Source organism: Mycteria americana, chromosome 1, assembly GCF_035582795.1.
Source record: "Mycteria americana isolate JAX WOST 10 ecotype Jacksonville Zoo and Gardens chromosome 1, USCA_MyAme_1.0, whole genome shotgun sequence".
NCBI classification, from domain to species: Eukaryota; Metazoa; Chordata; class Aves; order Ciconiiformes; family Ciconiidae; genus Mycteria; species Mycteria americana.
In genome coordinates this window covers 23,448,705-23,467,888 of record NC_134365.1, presented here as the reverse complement: position 1 = coordinate 23,467,888, position 19,184 = coordinate 23,448,705, and the positions used below count along the sequence as shown (strand labels likewise).

Here is a 19,184-nt window from a genome sequence, read left to right as displayed (position 1 = left end):
AATGGAAAAGCCAGAATAGAGCATGCTTCCAGCCAAAACAAAAGGGAGGAAGTCTGCTTCCGAGCCTAGCGTGGCTTGTCCTCCTTGCCTTGAATACTTGTGGGTCTGAAGTCCTGGTGGGAACACAGTCTGATTGCACGTGGAGTAGAAAATTATCTTTCTTAGAACGTATTACTTAAACCAATACAGAAAGTAAATGGTGGTGTTCAGGAAAGGAGTTTGAATGGTGGCTTCTGGTAGCAAAAGCTTTTTAAATGATCTAACATAACTGTAAGAAGCTGGTGTCGACCCACCAAAAAATGATGCCATGCTTTGTAGTAAAATGCACCCCCAAAACATGCACCTGATGCTTTGGATGCTCGTGATGGACTGTTACAACAGTTTTTATAATCAGACTTCTTTAATACGCCTGGATTGTCAATGACGTGGGAAGGATGATAACACAGCAAATACACTTGTGACTCTGACTTATGCTCCAGGAGCCGAAACATCCAGCTGTTCATTCTGTCCCTCTGCCAGAGGTTACTCTGCCATTCAGCCTTGTGTCCTATTGGACTTTGAATCTGCCAGAGTTCACAGCCTGGCATATGAATATAAACTGCGTTTTATGGCTGCTCATGTTAATGTGTAATGTTGTGAAGTCCAGTGGCATGAGGCTCCTGTTCATCTCTCTGTCCTGGCAGAGGGACAAGGCAAACAGCTGGGGTCAGCTAAATCGAGCTGCAGTTGTGAACCAGAGCCCATAAGCACCTATGTTCTTCTGAAAGGGCAAACGTGACTCCAGTGAACCACCTCGTACGCTGCCTTGGTGGGCCGTGGTAGCAGGGAGGCAGCCCAGCAGAAGAAGAGGTTGTGCGACCTTCTCAGTAGGTCGGTCACAGCACGCGGGGTTCTGGGTTTCAGCAGGACGTAGCAGACAGTGCACCTGAATAGCCCTCCTCTTCCTCTCCTCCTCCTTCATCGATTCTGGGAATTAGCAAGTGAACCAGGGGTTTTTCTTTGAGCCAAATCTTGCTTTGTCTGTCTGACTTAAAGACCTATTACGTAAAATATCCTCACTAAGGGCACAGCCCTCTTCTGTCTGAATTTTCCTACAGATGTTGTTGGAAGTGGGATAAAGGCTTTAAATAGCTTTACAAAACTGGGAGCTGTTTGCCTTGCATGCAGAAGCTCCCTAAGAACAAATTACATTTTGAAGGGAGATCTCTTCATGAATGCCTATTAAGAACAAAAAAATTCCAGTGACTTGTTGCTAACGGGTTTGAATTCTGGCTTGGTTTTGAGAAAATGGTTTGCACATTTATTTATTTTTATGAAGATGTAATACTAAGCATTTGTATTTCTGTACTGGCTATAATTTGGAACTTTTAATATACTTTTAAATTATTTATTGTATGAAGCACAATGAAGGTATTTATTACGCTAGTGTCACATTCTGAATATTGAATTACAATTGTAAAATTAAGGTAACAAGTTTAAATTGGGGTTTGCAACTTTAAGCTTTTGCCAGCAAGCAGTTAATGGCAACGTTAACTGCTAGTAAAGTAATTGCTACCGTTCTTTTACTGTCATTTTGTTCTCACTTTCCTCCAGTCAGACTGTTCCGCAGAGATATAATGAATATTCACCAAAATAGCTTGGCATTGTCACTTATGCAATTCCTCATCAGATCCAATGTGTTGATGAGCTAATGTGCACTTGATTAAACCTACTTGATTTATGCAAACAAAAACTGTAGGTCCTTCTTGAAGTAAAGTTAGCACCTGCACAGCTGTTAGTGAGATGAGAGTCTAAATAATTAAGATGGAATTAAGTAAACAAACAACCCCAATGTGGTGTTCCTCCTATTTCTTCACCTTTATCTTCTAGTTCAACTCTGTAGTGGATATTTATTTGGGCTTTTCTTGCAGGTTTTCTCATGTACCATGGGAAGTTGTGAAGCTCAGCTTATAGTGGGAGGGTCCTCTTCTATTTAAATGGCTACCATTAGAATAAAAAAAAAAAAAAAAAAGAAAAAGCCTATAAAATTAGCTATAATAAAGCCAAAGGTAACTAGAATTAGTGGAGCAATAGTTTAAGAGTTTTGTTTAAGTATGAGGCTGGCTTGGACTTGACATTGGTCTGTTAATACCTTTTAAAAAAAATATAAAACAACACAGTCTGAGTAAGTCATGGAGGGGGTGTCTGTTTTAAAAAAGCCCAATATTTGGATAGTAAGTGGTTTAACCTCCTACTCATTGCTTGGTCAAAACTCATGTAGACAAAGTGGATATAAAGAGTTGAAGACAGCCATTTTATCTAACCATCAGCAGCTTAGTGTTACAAAAAGTTCTCTGTCTACAAAACTGCTCAGATCTGGCTATAAAAAGAGACGGTGGAGTCCTTGCCCCTGGAGGCTGCAGAGGATGGATGGAGGAGGGAGAGAGCGATGTGCTTGCCCAAGCCCTGGAGCAGTAGGGCAGACTGGAGACCTGTTCAGGGGACCTTGCAGGGTTGGGACTTATTTTCTCTAGGCAGATAGCAATCTGTTTATTTGTTGAAGTCTAGTATTTCTCAGTTTCTGTCTCTGCAGTGAAGTCTCTGGTAATACATAACTTTTGGATCTCCCTAAGTTTCTTTCGTTCTCAGATGGTTGAGGGAAGACTGACTTGTTGACGTAACATCCAGAAGTGCCTGTGCTTAACAAACATTAGTGACAATGATTAAGAAAATCCTGGAGCTAACTTGATGACCAGCCCCTGCTCAATTGCTCAGTCTGAGGCTGCCGTAACAGGGGGCAGAGGTTGTTCCCAGGAATGTGTCAGCAGAGCTGTGGTCACCAGCCACGTGCTCATTGGGACGCTCAGTTTCTCTTTGGAATTTGGCTTCTGGGAGCCGGCACAGGTTGATGATTAGCTCCGTGCCGAGCTCCCCGGGCTCAGGAGCCTCGGCACTTGTCAGCAGACAGAGTCCACCCAGTGCCTTCTGAGACGCTTCCAACCTTGCCCCACCTTTGTGGTTAGCTTCCACGTTTTCTGCCTTTCTGGGTTCATTTTCAACATGCCCTCTTCTACTGCCTGCCCTTGGGCAAACAGCTTTATGATCCTGGAAACAAAGTGAAATTAGTAGTTTTGATTTATTTAATCAAAGTGTGTCCTCTTCAAAAGGTTAGTTATCTAATTAAAACCTTATTTCTAGTGTTTCACTTGCTTTTCTTGCTAACTAGCATCACTAACTTAAGGCCACAGGTAAAAAGCGGAGGCATTTTGGTAATTTGCAGTGAATGGATTTTGTATTACTTGACAGTCACAGTTTTCTTTATGTTGCAGGTATGTCATCTTTCTTTCTGTTAAAGTTGTTTAAAAGCCTTGTCACTCCTACAGCAAACCAGGAAGCTGTGGAGAAGCTTTGCCCCTAAGCTGTCCTTCCCCTGCTTCTGTGCTGGACCTGCACAGGTGGACCTGCACAAGTAGACCTGCCGGGAGCACTCTGCCCAATTAAGTACATAGGAACTGCCTGTGATCAACATGACTTCAAATAAAAATCCATGGGATTTTTAGCACTTCAGCTGAATTGTTATAGAACTTACCTTTTTAGAACAAGGTACATTCATGCTTATTGCTGAATAGACCTGGCTAGTGTATTTCTAGTTAAGCTGGATTAGGTCTACATGTTGATTTGGATTGAAGGAAGCTCTCATAAACCTGACGTTAATCTTCCTATGTCTAGAGGGATAGTTAAGGTGGTAGCTGCGTCTCTTGGAGAAGTGATGCAGAAATCAAGATTTCTCACTCAGATTTTAAGCTTAACCTTCTGTCTATACTAATTGACTGTGTTTTAAATATGTAGAAATTTCAGGAGTGAACTCCTCACATTGTTTTGCCCCGGGCTCTTTAGAGTTTACTTTACCATTTTCTAGATAAAGAAGAGATAGTATGTCTTTCTGGCGGATGTATGTAAGAGTTGTATATAAAAAAGATCTAGCTCTTACATTCTTAGTTGTATCACTGTTTAGAATTGATGAAGGACCAGTTCTTTAACCAGTGTTTGCCCAGTGGGAAAATAGTGATTAGTCAAATGTATTCAACTATAGGAAGAAAGCAAAGGGCAGAAAAAATAAAACATGGATTTGGTAAAAAGGGTGCAACTGAAATACAAGATGAGGTATTAAATTGTCCCAAATCAGAAGGACTATTTAATGATCTTTTGCTTGGACTTAGCCTAGGCATACACAGCAAATAACAGCTTCTTTCCTGAAATTACATGGCACTTGGAATGGTTAACAGCGGTAGGCTATGGTTTCCTTCAGCTTGCAATAGTTAGTCCTTTCCCTTTAATGGATCTGGTTATGCTCATTGCATTTGGAAGTCCAAAATATGCAACTTCTCTCTTAAATACATCAGAAGACCGTTAATTTGTCCTTCCTTAATATGTTGCCACACCGCGTGTCGAATTTACATGCTATGTTCTTTTAATCAGTATGAGACAAATTGGTATAAACTTAACTTTGGGCCTGTTGAATTGCAAGGCAATGAAAGCAATAGTTCAACCTCTTCTATTTCCAGTCCTGTGGGATTAGTAAGTAGTTAAAAAGAAAAAGCTTTAAAAAGTTTTTCTGTGCTATTTTGATTCACAGCAGCAGCAGCTGGACCTTTCCCTCATGAAATGACTAACAGCCCATGTAAACTCTAGCAGGGATTGCGACGCATGCACATCACCCTTACGGGTATAAGTTACAAACCTAGAAAAACAACTGAAACAGGTGACTTGTGGGATATTTATTTTTCCTCCCAAACATGCTAAATGGAGGAGGTTTTGTCTGAAAGGCTTTTACGCAGGCAGAAAGTGTCTTTGTGAGTACTTTGAAGAAGTTTTTCAAGAGTCAATAACTCCACAACCACGAAGCTGGCTTCGTGACTAGGAATATATATCTGCCGTATGCTCCAGGTGTTGGTTCCTTCTGCCCACCCAAGCTGTTGAGATGAAAAACCAAAAGACTTCACTTGCCTTGGCAACCCCGTAGCACTAAATGGTGGTATGAGTTTACTTACTAGTACATTGGCTAAAGCTCCGGAGAGGTGATGTTTATGTTTATTAACAGATGGCCTCTTTGTTTGACATTTAGCTGGGGGAAGATCTCCAAGCATTTCACAGTCCATTGTGCATTTAATTCAGTGTTCAGTAGCATTAGTGAAAATGCAGGGAAATACCCTTTTGGGTATTCTTGGTTTTGTTTTTTGTTTGGTTTGGGATTTTTTTGTTTCTTTTTGGGTTGGTGGTTTTTTTTTTTCAGACTGTCATTCAGAGTTTAGGGTCAGAGGAGCTGTTGAGTCCTGCTGTCGTTTGACCATCTCACTTGGCTGTTGCTCATGAGCCCAACAAATCCTTGGGCTAAAGCATCTCTTATCCTGAAAATACTGAGAAAAAGAGAATCCATCTTTAAGAATTTTGTTCCTGTTCATTCCTCCCTGTTCAGATTTATATCTCATTTTCTAACAGGAGCCTTCTATGCTTTTGACTTGCATCTGTTGGTCCCTTTTAAGTCTTCTTATGGCTGATTAAAGGGGTTTTTATTGCTGATAATTTTTTTTTCCTTAAAGATGATCAAGTAAGCTGTCAGTTGTCTGTGTGGCATATCAGAAGGACTGAATCTTTAAAAATCTGATTATACATAATGCTTTTTTCCCATCTAGATGCTAATTGTTTTTGCAGCTCTGCTCTGCATGTTCTCTAATTTTCAACATCTATTTTTGAGCGTCAGCCATGGGACTGGGCGCGGTATTTCAGTGTCACTCATTACTGCTACATACCTCCTCTTACCCCATTCAGTATTTCCATTCGCTGTCATGTCTTTGCATCCATGAACCACATTAGCCTTTTTAATAACAACAGAAGCTCCGAGCGTGATGGTTAGTTGCAAGGCTACGATGACCCCTGCATCCCTGTTGGTTTCCTTGCTTCTTAAGGTCATGGTCCTCTGATCTGCAAACCTTACCTGCATTCCTTGCTCCCGGATACATATATTTACATTCAGATGTCTTAGGACTGTTTCGGTTGGAATGAGCCCAGCTTGACAAGTAATTGAGATAGCTGTGTGATTTCCTTTCTGGTTTTATTTATCATGCTACTAAACCATGTAATCCATTAATTTTACCACCAAGGACATACTTATTTCCAGGTAGCTAGCTAATAAAACAGTTAGGTAATATAGAGCATAATTCCAGTCACTGCAAACTGCAAAAGGAGCGTTGCAGTCACATGGTGATGTTACTCAGTAATGACAACTTCTTTGAGATCTTTCAGTTAACTAATTTTTAATCCATTTGGCCTGTATTTTTTTTTTTTATATCCTGTTTTAAAAATCTGGTTTATTTGTTGTTTTATGACACATCTTTAAGTCTTCATTTACTGTATTCAGTGCAAAATCAATAGATTTCACCTTCCTTACTCTTCTTCCTTTTGCATTTATACAGATGAAAACAAGGACTTTTCTATGGTGTTTTGAGATGCCAGCTCCAAAATTATTCTTTGCTTAGGATACCCATAAACCCACTGAGCAAGCTATTTCTCTTTGGTTGTGCGTGTTGCCCAGTCCCTTGTCTTATGTCTTCTCTGAAGCAATTTTTTTGCATCTCTCCCAGCAGGAACAAGTACACATCAAAAGGCACTTCATCCTGGAAGCTGTTTGCGCAGAAGCCTGAGCCCCAAGAAGTCCCTTTTGCCAGTGACGGTCGTGCTGCTCAGGTGGGCTGAGAACTCATTGGGACTGAGTAGGGTTTTTTTTAACCTCCCTTTCTTCTTCCAAAGCGGCATGTTGCTTGCTTGAGAAGGAGGAGGACCTCTTGTAGAGCACTGCGGTGTGGTTGGCTTGGCGCATCGAGACAGGAGATGGCCGCGTGGGGTTTATGTGCTTTGGGATTAGGTTGAAATATTACAGCCTCAAATTTAGTGCAATAATCTGGCATGAAAATGTATTTACTTTGTAATTGTCCTGGATACTGTCTGATTTAATAGCGATTTTTATGCGTCTTTTTATGCCTCCTGGACCTGTAGTGTAAAATGACATTAAGCAACTTGTGCATGTGAATCATCTCCAAGGTAACTTAGTTATCAAAACATAGTATCTCAATTGCTCAGAGTAACACTTTCCACTTCTCTAATTGTACTTTTGCAATCTGTGTTGCTTATACCGCCGCTGTTCAAATTATTGTGTACAGGTGTACTCGGTAAGGACTTTCCAATTTACTTTTCCCAGTTGTAGCAATTAGTTATTATCTTTTCATTTTGATCCCGAGGCCTGTAAAATAAGTGAGTAAATGTAAACAGCATCCTTGAAACTAAACTCTTCATGGTATTTTCTCCTGTTGATAATTTGAAGAGGCAGCCTGTGTTTTCTGTTGTCTGTGGCATAATTAATCTACTTGAATTATACTTGAACGGGAACTCTGATATCAGAAGAGGGTTAAGCAGCCTTGGAAATGAGGAGCTGTTGAATGAGGCAGCACTGAAGAGTTCCTGTACGTTATTACTCAGCTTGTTGGGAAAGGAAGAGACTGGTAAATTTGTGGCCAGAAATGGCTACGTACTTGCTTCCTTTCCCTCCCTCTCACAGACTTTTCTACTTTGCTCACACCTTTCATGTATAGTAACTTGGCAAGGCCAGGTTGTTTGCTGCTGTGTCTCTGTCCCAAACCGAGATGCTCCGACACTGTGCTAATAGTTCAGTGGCATCAGTCAGATGAAACAGGCTTGTCTACTGGAATACAAGAAGTCTGGGTTGATTTGCGTGTAGGTTTGGTGTCCAGAGTGCCATCTATGTGATCCACTGTATGCAGTGGGGTCCTGTAGGTTTCTTGACTGGGGACTTCAGGCATTCTGGTTTTGCGTCTGCCTTTAGCAACTAATTTCATTTCTCTCTGTATTTTTCTTTTTTTTTGGCATTGCCTCTTTTTAGGGAATCTGTAGATGAAAAATACAATTTAATGGTATTTTTGTCATATATAAGTAGGCCAAGTGGATGCTGCAGCATTCCTTCTTGACCAGGAAGGATGGGGACCTGCTAACTCTATGAGCTAGCCTATGTCCTCTCCCCAAAAGCACCTATGCAAAAGCAGACCCAGTTTTCCTGGCTTGAGCGAAGCCTTCTACAAAGCACTTTCACATCAGGCCCTCCGTACCCACGAGATGACTTGGCACACGGGGGAGCGTTTCTGTTCCAAGTGGGTTAGCATCGTGCATAGACCATCATTCAGGGATATGAAGTCTTTGGTGGCAGCTCCGCTGTTAAGTGGTTCCTCCTATCACTGGCCAGGAGCTGCTTGGTTATGCTACCATGACTGTTTTGTGGAGCTGTGCTGTGAACTGGACAGGAGAGCTGATCTGGCATTACACTATATTAGATGTAGTTGTTATATGGCTTTGAAAAAAAATACTTAAAAGTTTCACTGCATCTCTGATGTGTTTCACAGCATGGCCCTGCAAACACATGTGCTTTTGCAGTGCTGGATTGAGAAGCTGAAAGGGCAAAAAAAAAAAGGATTCAAGACCTGCTTAAACTAATTTTGTTGCCAAATTCTTTGTGTTATCAAGCCCCGCCTGTGTCTGTAGCTCTCTTCCTTTCCTGCCCATCCCCTCCTGGGTGGCCCTGTTAGTCAGGGAAGAGGAGGCTTTTGCTAACAAAGTTAGATTTGAGCTTGTGCTTTCAGGAGCAGCGGTGCCCCTGTGTAGCTTCGCTTCCACCGGGATAATATCAGGTGGCTTTAAACTGAATACAGCCGTTTTGCATAGAACTGGCTAGTGCCTTTATTCTTTATGGGTGCTCTAAATATCGCGTCCATGTGCACTTCGTGGGGGAGCTTTCTCGGTACCCATTGGTTTTCTTTCTCAGCTGATGGCCTCCCGTGCACTGCTAGCACGCTCCGTAGTGTTAACCATGCACACAGTCATTTCCTTTTCCCTCTTACCTCAGTTTAGAAGACTTTGCTCTTGAATCTTGTAAATGGGGTGATAATTTCAAAGCAAACAGCTTCCAGTGCTTTCTTGCCAACTTTTGCCCACAAGGTATGCAAAGTAAACAGAGCAGTTGGGAAATTAGTTATGTACCTTACCCTCATAGCGCAAGGCATCCCAGGATGGTTCATAGCTCTTCTTTAAGTAATGAATAAAGCGAGAAAATGAGATTGGTACACCCAAGTTACATTTTAATGTATGGAGCCATCGCACAGATCATTCATCATCTTGAGAAGCTTTAGGAAAACCTTGTAAAATGAGAGGCTTTTTAAAATAGCTACTACTCATGTATTGAATGTAAAGGTGTTTTATTGCTTGTGGCAGAGAAAGAAAATGAAAATATCAAGGATGGGGAAAAGAAGTATAGATAATTTTCCTCACATATAAAAAATAACTTTGAAGCAGACCTTACCTAATTATGAGGATTCTTACCTCTGTTAGGCTCTTGGAGGAAGCTTAGAAGGATTTCTAGCTGATACCATGCCGTTTATAGGTTTGATTCGGAAACCTATAAGTTTCCGAATCCGAACCTATAAGTGAGTCTGGATGCTGGAATGGTGGGCACGCAGCAGTCGCAGAGTACGATACCTGTACTAGGATATGCAGATGCCATCATGGTGTATTTATGCAAGGAGAAAGCGTAGGCAACTATTAAAAAAATGCGACTTTAAAAAGTTGACAAGAGAAATGGTTAACACTGAACTTATTTAGCTCCAGCCTCGGTATTGAACAGTTTTGCCAATTGAGCAATAGGAAAATTTGTTAAATGTGAAAACTAGACCCAAGGTTATCGACCCTGAGGCTCAGCTACAGGGGGATGGCGTGGCTGTAAAGAGGAATAACCATTACGTGATCTCCTCCAAATGCGAGAGGGCAGGTCCCGAGTGTACGAGGCTTGCAGGAATTCAAATCAACAGTCAAGTTATAATGTCATGAGGCCATGAGCACAAACACAACTTCCATTTAAAGCTCACATGTGTGGCAGCACAAATAGAAAGCTGGAGCCCCCTCTCCGTCCCAAAAGAAGACCCTTCATGAGCAATTTTACTTCCTTGGCATGCTTCGAAGGGCAGTATTGTAATAATACAGAGCAGTTCTCCTTCACACATTTCTAACCACTTCATGAAAGCAGCTATATGCGTGGAGTGCTCTCTACTCCTTTTCAGAAATAGGATCTCTGTTACTGAAAAAAAGATAAATTTTATATCTATAAAATTATAGGTATTATATATAATATGTACAATATATTTTATAGTTATAGTTGATGTGTTTTTAAAGGAAAATATGCTCTGTCATATGAAAACTTTCCCTTCATGTTTCCCAAGTGAAGGTTTTGAAACTCGCTGAAGGTAGGGTTTTTTTTTTTAATAGAAATTCCTTGAGTAACATAAACGTTAACTCAAAACACCTGAAAGAATGTAACATTTCTGTCTTCTGGAATATTTCAGTTGTACTTGTGCCAAATGCAGAGCAGTGAACTCGGCCGTAAGGGCCTAGTTTGGCTGTACTTGTAGTCCCTCGAATGCATGAGCTGATTTATTTTTTTTAATACAGATTTAATGTTAAGTTCTTATGTTTACCTGAAAGGAGAGGAAATATTATAATTTCAGTAAATTTTATTTATATATAAAAATATGTATATATATTTATAAATATATATATATAAAAGCCACAAGGTAAGGATGATGTGTTCCTGGAATAATTTCTTTTTAAATAGTTGTGCTTCAATAAAGCATGAGATCAAACATCCCAAACCGCACAATAACTTTTTGCTCTTTAGTTCAAATAAACCTCACCTCAATTGACATATATATATTTTTTTCTGAGTGAAATTATGAATATCCTCTTTACAAACCTAAGAGACATTAGGAGTTGAGGTAGCCTCCTGCTTAGCCTAGCCCCCATGAAGCAGATACTGCTTTATGAGATTTGATTCAGCATCTGCTTTTTACCTGTGAATCCTTAATGAGGTTAAAGCCGTCCAGGTAAATACAATTACAAATGTGATGCAGAGGGTACCAAAGCCAGGAGATCAGCAGTCCGGAGGCTTTGTGGCTGAGCTACAAATCATCAGAGTAACCTTCTCTTCAGTACATACCTGTTCCCATTCTCTGCCCATCTTCTGGGGAAGAAAAAGCAGCGGTAGTCGGTGGGACAGGCTGTACCTTCCTGGCTGACATTGTGCACAGATCAGCAAACCAGGTAGGAATCCAGATTCTTATTCATTTTTTTGTCCTCTGAGTGGCTGTTTGAATGGCTTTCCTCTTGCTCCATGGTCAGACAGAAGGCAACGTCTTACCTACTTCTCTGTCACAGTTACAATAGCTCCTTTTTTTTTTTTTTTTTTTTTTCTCCATAGGCTAAAGATGATTCTTTTTTTTCTTCAGACAGTATATGTTAAGTATAGCGGGGACAGTATGTTTATTTTTCATCCTTTCATCTGGAGAAACCTGGCAACAGATTGCTGAGTGCTGGGAAGGCTGGCTAAAGGGAGCAATCCTTGCAGCCGCTTCATATTATTTGGCTGTTTGAAGCGAGAGATAAAAAAACCTAGGTGACATCTAAGTTGGGTTTTATCTCTTTGGTGTGACGAGGCTGAACATGCGAAAGTTTTGAGAATGCTGTAATATTTTTCCTGTCTCTAACTTTAGCTATAAATATCTATGGCCTACTTGAATAAGATGGACCCACATACCTCAAACTGAATAGCTAATTACAAGAAAATCAGATTGCTTTCCTCAAGTGAGCAGTTGTACAAACTCAAAACATTCGAAAAGATGAATTAACTGAAGGTGTAGAGATGGAGTACACCAAACCTCAAGCCACCTGCGGGCAGGGCCTACTCTTGAGAGAGAAATTCACTTTCTCCTTTGGATTAGAAAGAAAGGGGGATTTGATCCCTTGAAGATGGAAGAAGCATGATGCTGCCTCATCCTCCCACCTGGGAGTTGTTCTTCATCGTTACATCTTTTACAGGAGGGGAGGTGTCTACCATTTTACAGGAGAGCAAAGTGAAGGACGCGGCTGTACTTATTTGCCCAGGATCAGAACTGTGGATTTATTCCCCAGGCCTAGGGGGAAGATCCAGGAGTAGAAATTATGTGTCCAAAGGCCTTTGTGCTCGGGGACCCTCAAGGGTCTCCTCCTGGCTGAAGAATGACCCTCAGGTGGTGGTTTGGACCTATATTGTACATAAATTGTATAACTTCAACTAACGAGCACACCCTAAGATTACACTGAGTGCATGTTTATGGAAGAAAATTAAATTATGAATCTGTTCAACTGGGTCCGGTTAAAATAAAGTATCACAACATCAATCACGAGCAGAGGCACGTGAAGGAAATCCTTTGCTGGCGTTCCTCGGGAGCGCTGCAAATGCCTCGCTGTTTGGAGTGCAAAATCATTCCTCCCTCCTAAAGAGCATCCAAATGCTTTTAATATTGACCAGGAGATTAAAAAAGCCCCAACAACTAAGTGTACAGCTTGGATCCTATTACTGTATTGAATAGCTATTAATATGGCTGCTGTGGGAAATGTGGTAGGAAAGGAAGCATAGCTGCCTATAGCTGCAAACTTAAGAGCTTCTAAAGTTTTAAAATGCTCCTGCTGCTTCCTCCCATGTCAATACTACCTGCCATCCTGTATTTGTATTTTGGACATTGACTTGGGGAAATATTTGATTTGACGCTACAGCATAGCTTGAGGAACTGGCTGTACAGAATATTAATATCTGATCTTGTTTCATTAATATCAATTTCAGGCATACATTCCTGAGGGGGTTAATATTAAGCTGTTTTTAACTGCAGCAACATTGTACAGATTCCTAGACTGAACGCACCAGCTGGTTTGCCCTAAATCTTACGGTGCAGGAGACAAGAAACAGGCTTCCTCACAGAAAGGGAATGTGGCAGTGGAAGTCGTGGAAGCACAGGGAGGTTTTAGGCTCTGGGTGGGATGTCTTGCTTTCAGAGAGGTCTGGCAAAGGCGAGGCAGGAGACCAGAGGGGATGGCTGGTCTTGGCTCTGCTCTCTCCTTTGTTTCTGACATTGCTGCTCACCTCAGGTTCTTTGTCCTGATCCCACCTCAGCTCTCTGTTGGCTTGTGTTTGCCTCGCATTGCGAGTTGCAAGCTTTCAGCCAGGCTGTGGTTCTGGGCTGGCTTGTGGCCGTCCGCCCCCCTCCCCGCATCCACCTAAAGCAGAAGTGGTTGTGCAGCCACTTGCTGGAAGTTGGAGCAGACATTGCAACGGCCTGATCTCCTGTGAGACCACCAGATGAGGTCATTGGACATTAGAGGGTTGGGGTTTTTTTGGTTTTTTTTTTTTTTTTTTTGCAATTCAGATAGGCAGCTTTGGAAGAAGTGAATGAACCATATCCTTCTCTCTTTCTCCACTCTTTCCACCACATAAAATGGGATAATTAGGTAGCAGCTATATTGTTTTACAAATGCCTCTATGCGTGAAATTAGCGTGCCTCCAAAAAAAGCCCTAAAACCGAAAGGCTCTTCAATGTTTGTTACAGTAAGTTAGGCCTGTGACATTCTATCCTCTGAGAAATATTCCCGCATAGGATCTAGTTATCCAGTTCATCAACATACATAATTTCTTCCACTACTCCTAGCTTTGAGTTGAGATTGGATTTTGTGAAGATGGCTGCAGAGGAGTTTTATGTATTGAGCCATATGAAAAGAAAAGGTTAAAAATTGTTGTTGCAGCAGCCGTGGAAAGCTATAGCATAAACGCTCACTGCTTTAAAATATGAAAAAATGGTGTCTTTTAAATATCAAAGGGATTAGTATTAATCCAGCACTTGTGATTTTCTTAAATCATGTTATTTGCATAATAATACTCACCACCTGCTATATCTTCAAAGCGCTTTTCAGACATTAACTAATTGATCTTTGTAACACCCCTGCGATGTAAAGACCTGTTATTATCCGCACTCTGCAGATGTGGAAACCAAGACCCAGAGTAGTTGAAGGAACTTGTTGGGCGCAGGGCTGAGACGGTGGCGTTGCGGGTGCCGGGTCCCTATTGTCCTGTCCTCTGGGTGTTCCTGCTCGCAGCGCTTCCAGGGGCAGCCGTGCTTTCTTCTTGCCCACCTTTATTTAAGAACACAAAAGGGCACCGAGTTATTTGTTTGTGTCTTTGGAGGGATATTGTTGGGGGATATTTATTTGTTTTGATTTTGAGGGTTTTTTTGCTAAATGATTTTGCTCCGGTTTTTAGTCGCCCTATAGTCAAAGACACAGAAGACAGAAAAGCTTCTTACAGCTCCTTATTGTCTCTGTGCACCACAGCGATACTAGTTGAGAGCTTTTAAGCGCGTTTTTCTTTGTTCAGGACTCAGTATGGTCTTGCTATTAGGAGCCTTTTGGTCAAATTTGCCCCTGCTTGTCAGAATAAGAAATTACTAAAATGGGAAGTGACAGGGCGAGTCAGCTATCATAAAATTTCAATACCTACTCCCATCCCGCGCTGGCGGCGAGCGGCTGTTCCCAGGTGGCTGCCAGAAGAGCAGCCGGTGTCCGCGACCGAGGGCTGCTCCGGCGCCGGGCAGTTGGGGCGGTGCTGCCGCCGGGACGGCAGCGTGTTCCCTCCCTGCGGGACGTCTGCCTCCCGGTTTTCCTTTGCCACGGGTCTGGGGGAGCCGTGGGTACGCGTTGTCCCAGCCCTTGGTTGTATGGTGAGGTGCGGGTCCCTCTGACCTCCACCGCTGCTGCCTTCGGAGCAGAGCTTAGTAAAATGCTGGGTGGACTTTGGTAAGTGTCATGTACCCAAAGGAAAAATGGGGCAAAAATGGATGACAGGCAGGTGACACACATGTCAGTCAAAGAACAGACATTAAAAACTCTTTGATGGGTAGTAATCTGAGGGGGACTTTAAAATAGGGTATTAAAAAAAAAATATTACAGTCCCTTTAATCTGGCAGTGTTGCTTTAATACTTAGTGTGAGGACTTAATATTAAAGTGTATGGATCTGGTTTTACAGTTGTTTCAGCAGTGTTATCTCCAAGCAGGAAAATAAATCTTGGTGGTGGAGCACTTGGAGCCCATCAGCGCAGGCTCAGACTAAACTGTAGGAAAAGCCCATGTCACGCCAGATTTCAGGAGATGATTTTGGATAACGTATGGTTTCCCAAGCACAGTTGCCTGGGCCCCCGTGAGGGCTGCAGTGGCGGCAAAGTGGCATATTATGTCAACAAGTTAGGGACACGGTTATATTTATTGGCTTTAGTTATTTGGCTAAGCAGGGGGCCGGGGGAGGCGAGGAGGTGGAGCACAAGTCACTCTGAATTCCTTTGTACCCTGGCCGGGACAGATGGGCTGTAATCTCTCTTCACGGCACAAATTACAGGGTTTCCAGACCCTCAGATGCTTGTGGGTTGTTGGCTTCTTTTCACTCCCTCGAACGGCATTTCCAATACAGCCTGTGTTGGCTCAGGGCAGAAACAGATCCGGCTTCAGGTGAGAGCATCGCTTGTCCCGTGAGGCACGCTCTCCACGTTTTATGGTGTCTTCAGGTGGAAGGGATGAAACCAAAGAGTGCCCATATGAAACACTGCTTGGAGAGGGAAGGGCAGCTCGGGAGAGGGAGTAGAGAGGGCAAAGCCCTGGTCATGCTGCCAGTGATGCTTGGCTGTCAGGGAAGCACTCCAGTGCTGCTTAATCTGCTAATGACGTGTTTGAAGACGGAGAAGGGGAATAAAGGGTAGATCACTTAGCAAGAGGCAGGGCTGGGAGCTCGGGGCAGGGCACGGGGGGCAATACGAGCCAGTCAGGCTCTGAGGGCTGAACTTGGCTTGCAGGAGGCATCGTGCCAGCCACTGCGCTCCCGGCAGGGACGCGCGCGGCGCCTGGGAGAAGGGTTTGGCTGTGGGGTCCCCGGGGCTCCCAGCAGCCGCAGCCATGCCGCTCTGCCTCCTTCCCTGCTGGAGGACGGGGCAGCCCTCACGCCAGCGGGAGCCGGCTGTTCCCAGGGTCTCAGGGGGAAGTTGCCATGCTCACGACCACATCAGAATTTTTTTTTTTTTTTTTGTGGCCGAGGGTGCAATGGCTTGGGCAGTTACCTCAGTCATGCTTGGGGAGTGCCTGAGGGAAGAAACGACCGCAGCCGACTGCGGTGTTGCTGGGGCTGGTGGTGAAGCAGAGGTTGAGCTTCCCTTTATCGTGCTCAGCAAATGCTTTCTGGCCTCTGAAGGGACCAGAGCGGGTGGGAACTTGTAACCCATCTTCCCTTTACCACTTTTGCTGCTGAGGGTAAACGTGGACCATCAGAACGTGGACAGTGATGGCTTCCAAAACATCAAACAGGGGCATGCCTTCTCTCTCCTGAGTTTTTTTTTCTTTTTGATCTGAAACTACTCAAGTGTGGAGTTTCTCTGTATCACATCTACACCAGTAGATGTACTGAAAGGAGTCTGTAGAAGACTTCTCATTTTAACACACTTCTTGTAATCAGGGCAAAAAGCTTGTAAACCCAAATCCATAACATTTCTACCCCTTTCCCCCTTAAATTAATCAAAGGAATAAAAATATTTTTGCCACTCAGGCTTATGTTTGAGACTTAGGATTGCTTTTTTAAGCTTGCTGTTTATGAAGGATGCAGGGGCTGTCTGCAGCAGTGAATGACATCCTGCATATGTCCAGCTGAAGCTTCTCCATAGCATCCCATCAGAGGGCCTCACTTCTGGACTGCAGACAACATCAGATGCAATTTATGCCTGGCCTTTGGATCAGCCAGCGCAAATTTGATTTTATTTTTTTTTCTTAATGTGGATACATACTCAGTTATGGGACTGAAATGATAGCTTTCCAGAAAACCTGGGCACCTATCAAATAATGATTACTTTTGATCTCTTTCCTGCTGGGCTGTACCAAACTATCAACCCATGGGAGAGGTCTCAGCAAACTCAGTTTATTTAAAAGAACATTTAAAATAATGGAAAATGGGTTTGGGGAGGGATCTGAAGAGGCCGTATACAGAGTCCATCCTCTGTCGTAAGGCACAATCCGCTGTGGTTAAGCCGTTTGTTACAGATGCTTGCTGAACCTTTTCTCGAGACCTCTGACGGGGAAGACTTCGTAGCTGTCTTCCTCTGCTCAGCTATTACTGTGAAGTTTTTCCTGATGTTTATCCTGCAACTCCTCCATGCTATTTAGGTCGCTTGTCGTTAATAGACATGGCAAATAGTTCATTCCCTTCCTCTGTGAATAATTCCTCTCTATTTGTGTACTCAATAAAACCTAAATCACTTGCCAATAATTCTTAGGCCCTTGAAACGGTGAGAAAGCAAGCTTTTAAACTGTTTAAAGTTTTCTTCAGAAATAACACTGCTTTGGCAATTTATACAGCGTTGAACTTGTTTGTGAGCTGACTATAGACTCTGTAACTGGCTAAGTTTGTTTAGTAAACTTTTTAAAACCTCTCACCTTTTAAAAAACAATTGTTTCCAGACTGGGGTTATAAATGGAGTTCTGTGCCTCTTACTTGTTTAATTTTGCTGTGAACAAAAATGCTAGTGTCTTCATTCAAGGGCCTGCCTTGCTTTGTACCGGCTGATTTACAATACAATGTGTAAATGTAGTAGCAGCCTGGAACAAAGGAGAGCCTGTTTATCCAAACAAATTCGAGGGTGAGGGTGAAGAGGTAAATTGCAGCCTGTTCACTGAACTGCAGCTTGAAAGCAGAACGAAACAACCGGGCGGGGAAACGTCATGGGCACAATGATCCTCGGGGGGGGGGGGGGGGGTTCGGCCCAGTATCCCTGTAATTTTATGGTAGCGCTGACCCAAGAAGCCAAGGCGAGCTGTTGGGGTGCCCAGGTGCTTCGCGGCCCTTTGGAGGAGCTTCGCTGGCAATTAAAGGTTTTTTGTAGCTGATTTTTGTGCCCTGCTTGGAGTGGTGGTTCTTCTGTGGGCAGTTGCGCGGAGTCGTGTGCAACCTCTTGGCGCAGGTCTCGCCGCAGTTCCCCCATCTGCGGCCTTTTAGCCAAGTGCTTCTACTTGTCCTGAGCTAAAGCCAGCAAACACATTTCTCGGATTTAAGTGTTCTGGGTATTTTAGCCTTATTGTTAAGCTTGTGTATTTCAGCTATAACAGCTAAGTCTATTAGCAAAGAGATTAAATTGTGTAGAAGTTATATTGCCTTGTCCAGACACGAAAAATAAATTGTTAGAAATGGGCTTCTGTCCAAAGTGCGATCGCTCCTGGAAAATAAATTGGACAAAAGTATTCACTGCGGTGCTTTGCTATAAGGCCTGTGCCTTGCACGCTCGCTTTTCTTGCTTCCTATAGATGAGTTCGCTACCTAATTACAAAAAACGTTGGAGTCACCTATTCAGACTCCTATTGATAGCACTTCTTAATGTTGGCTGCAATAAGGGTCTGGGTTGCTGAAAATCTACATTTTTTTCTGCTTCTGCTACTATGTAACAGCTTGAAATGGTGATTTGCAGAGCAAGGAAGGTTGGTTGTAGCTGGGATGTGATAAGGTGAACTCTTCTTCGATGCAGCTCGTCAGCTTCTTGGCTCAGTCGCTTCCTGCGTGCTGTGCAGTATTTACTGTTGTATCAAGCAACATGAAGTTTCATCTGTCCTTTGTTTTCATGTCCATTAAGTACAAAATTCATTTTGGTTTTGCAGAGCTTTCTTCTAAACTTTCCTGAGTTATAAATTATGGCTTTTCTGAAATCTTCAGCCTTGCCTGTGGGAAGAACACTTTAATTTGGTTTAACAGTAGATGAGTAATCTAGCTACACATAGTGATTTTTCAGTTCAGCTGCAGTCAGCTTCTTACTCCAACTGTTCCACTAAAATTTCAAAGGCGGCAATCAATTCCCAGCCAGCCTTGTTTATCCTCCTCTTGATTTTTCTTGTTCTGTTCTTGGTCTATGGCACTGAAGAGAGCTCTATCTTATAAAGCATGTGTGCTGTATTCCTGTTAATGGTTTTCAACACAATTTTGTTAAGTCGAGGTGCTGACCTGGTTCTGCTCCATTTGGTCCTCACCTAATATTTTATCACGGAGGCTCAAATATTTCATGCTTGCCATTTCAAAACATATGAACAGCATCTCTTAAGGAATATGTTTTAACTTCTCATGTCTGTTTTGGTCCTTTCCAGTGTGAAACTGGGTCAGCGTTGGTTAAACTAGTTTATCTTGTTCTTCATATACCTGAATACAAAGTCAGGCTGA

At 42.7% G+C, this 19,184-nt stretch overlaps 1 long non-coding RNA gene across 1 annotated transcript in view; it reads left to right on the top strand.

Moving 5' to 3' along the window:
* LOC142405479 (uncharacterized) overlaps positions 1-19,184 on the top strand; it is an 85,478-nt gene that overhangs the window by 1,947 nt on the left and 64,347 nt on the right. The window contains exon 2 of the long non-coding RNA XR_012774190.1: positions 6,621-6,723. This is a non-coding gene — a long non-coding RNA (uncharacterized LOC142405479). The remainder of the gene's footprint in view (positions 1-6,620; positions 6,724-19,184) is intronic.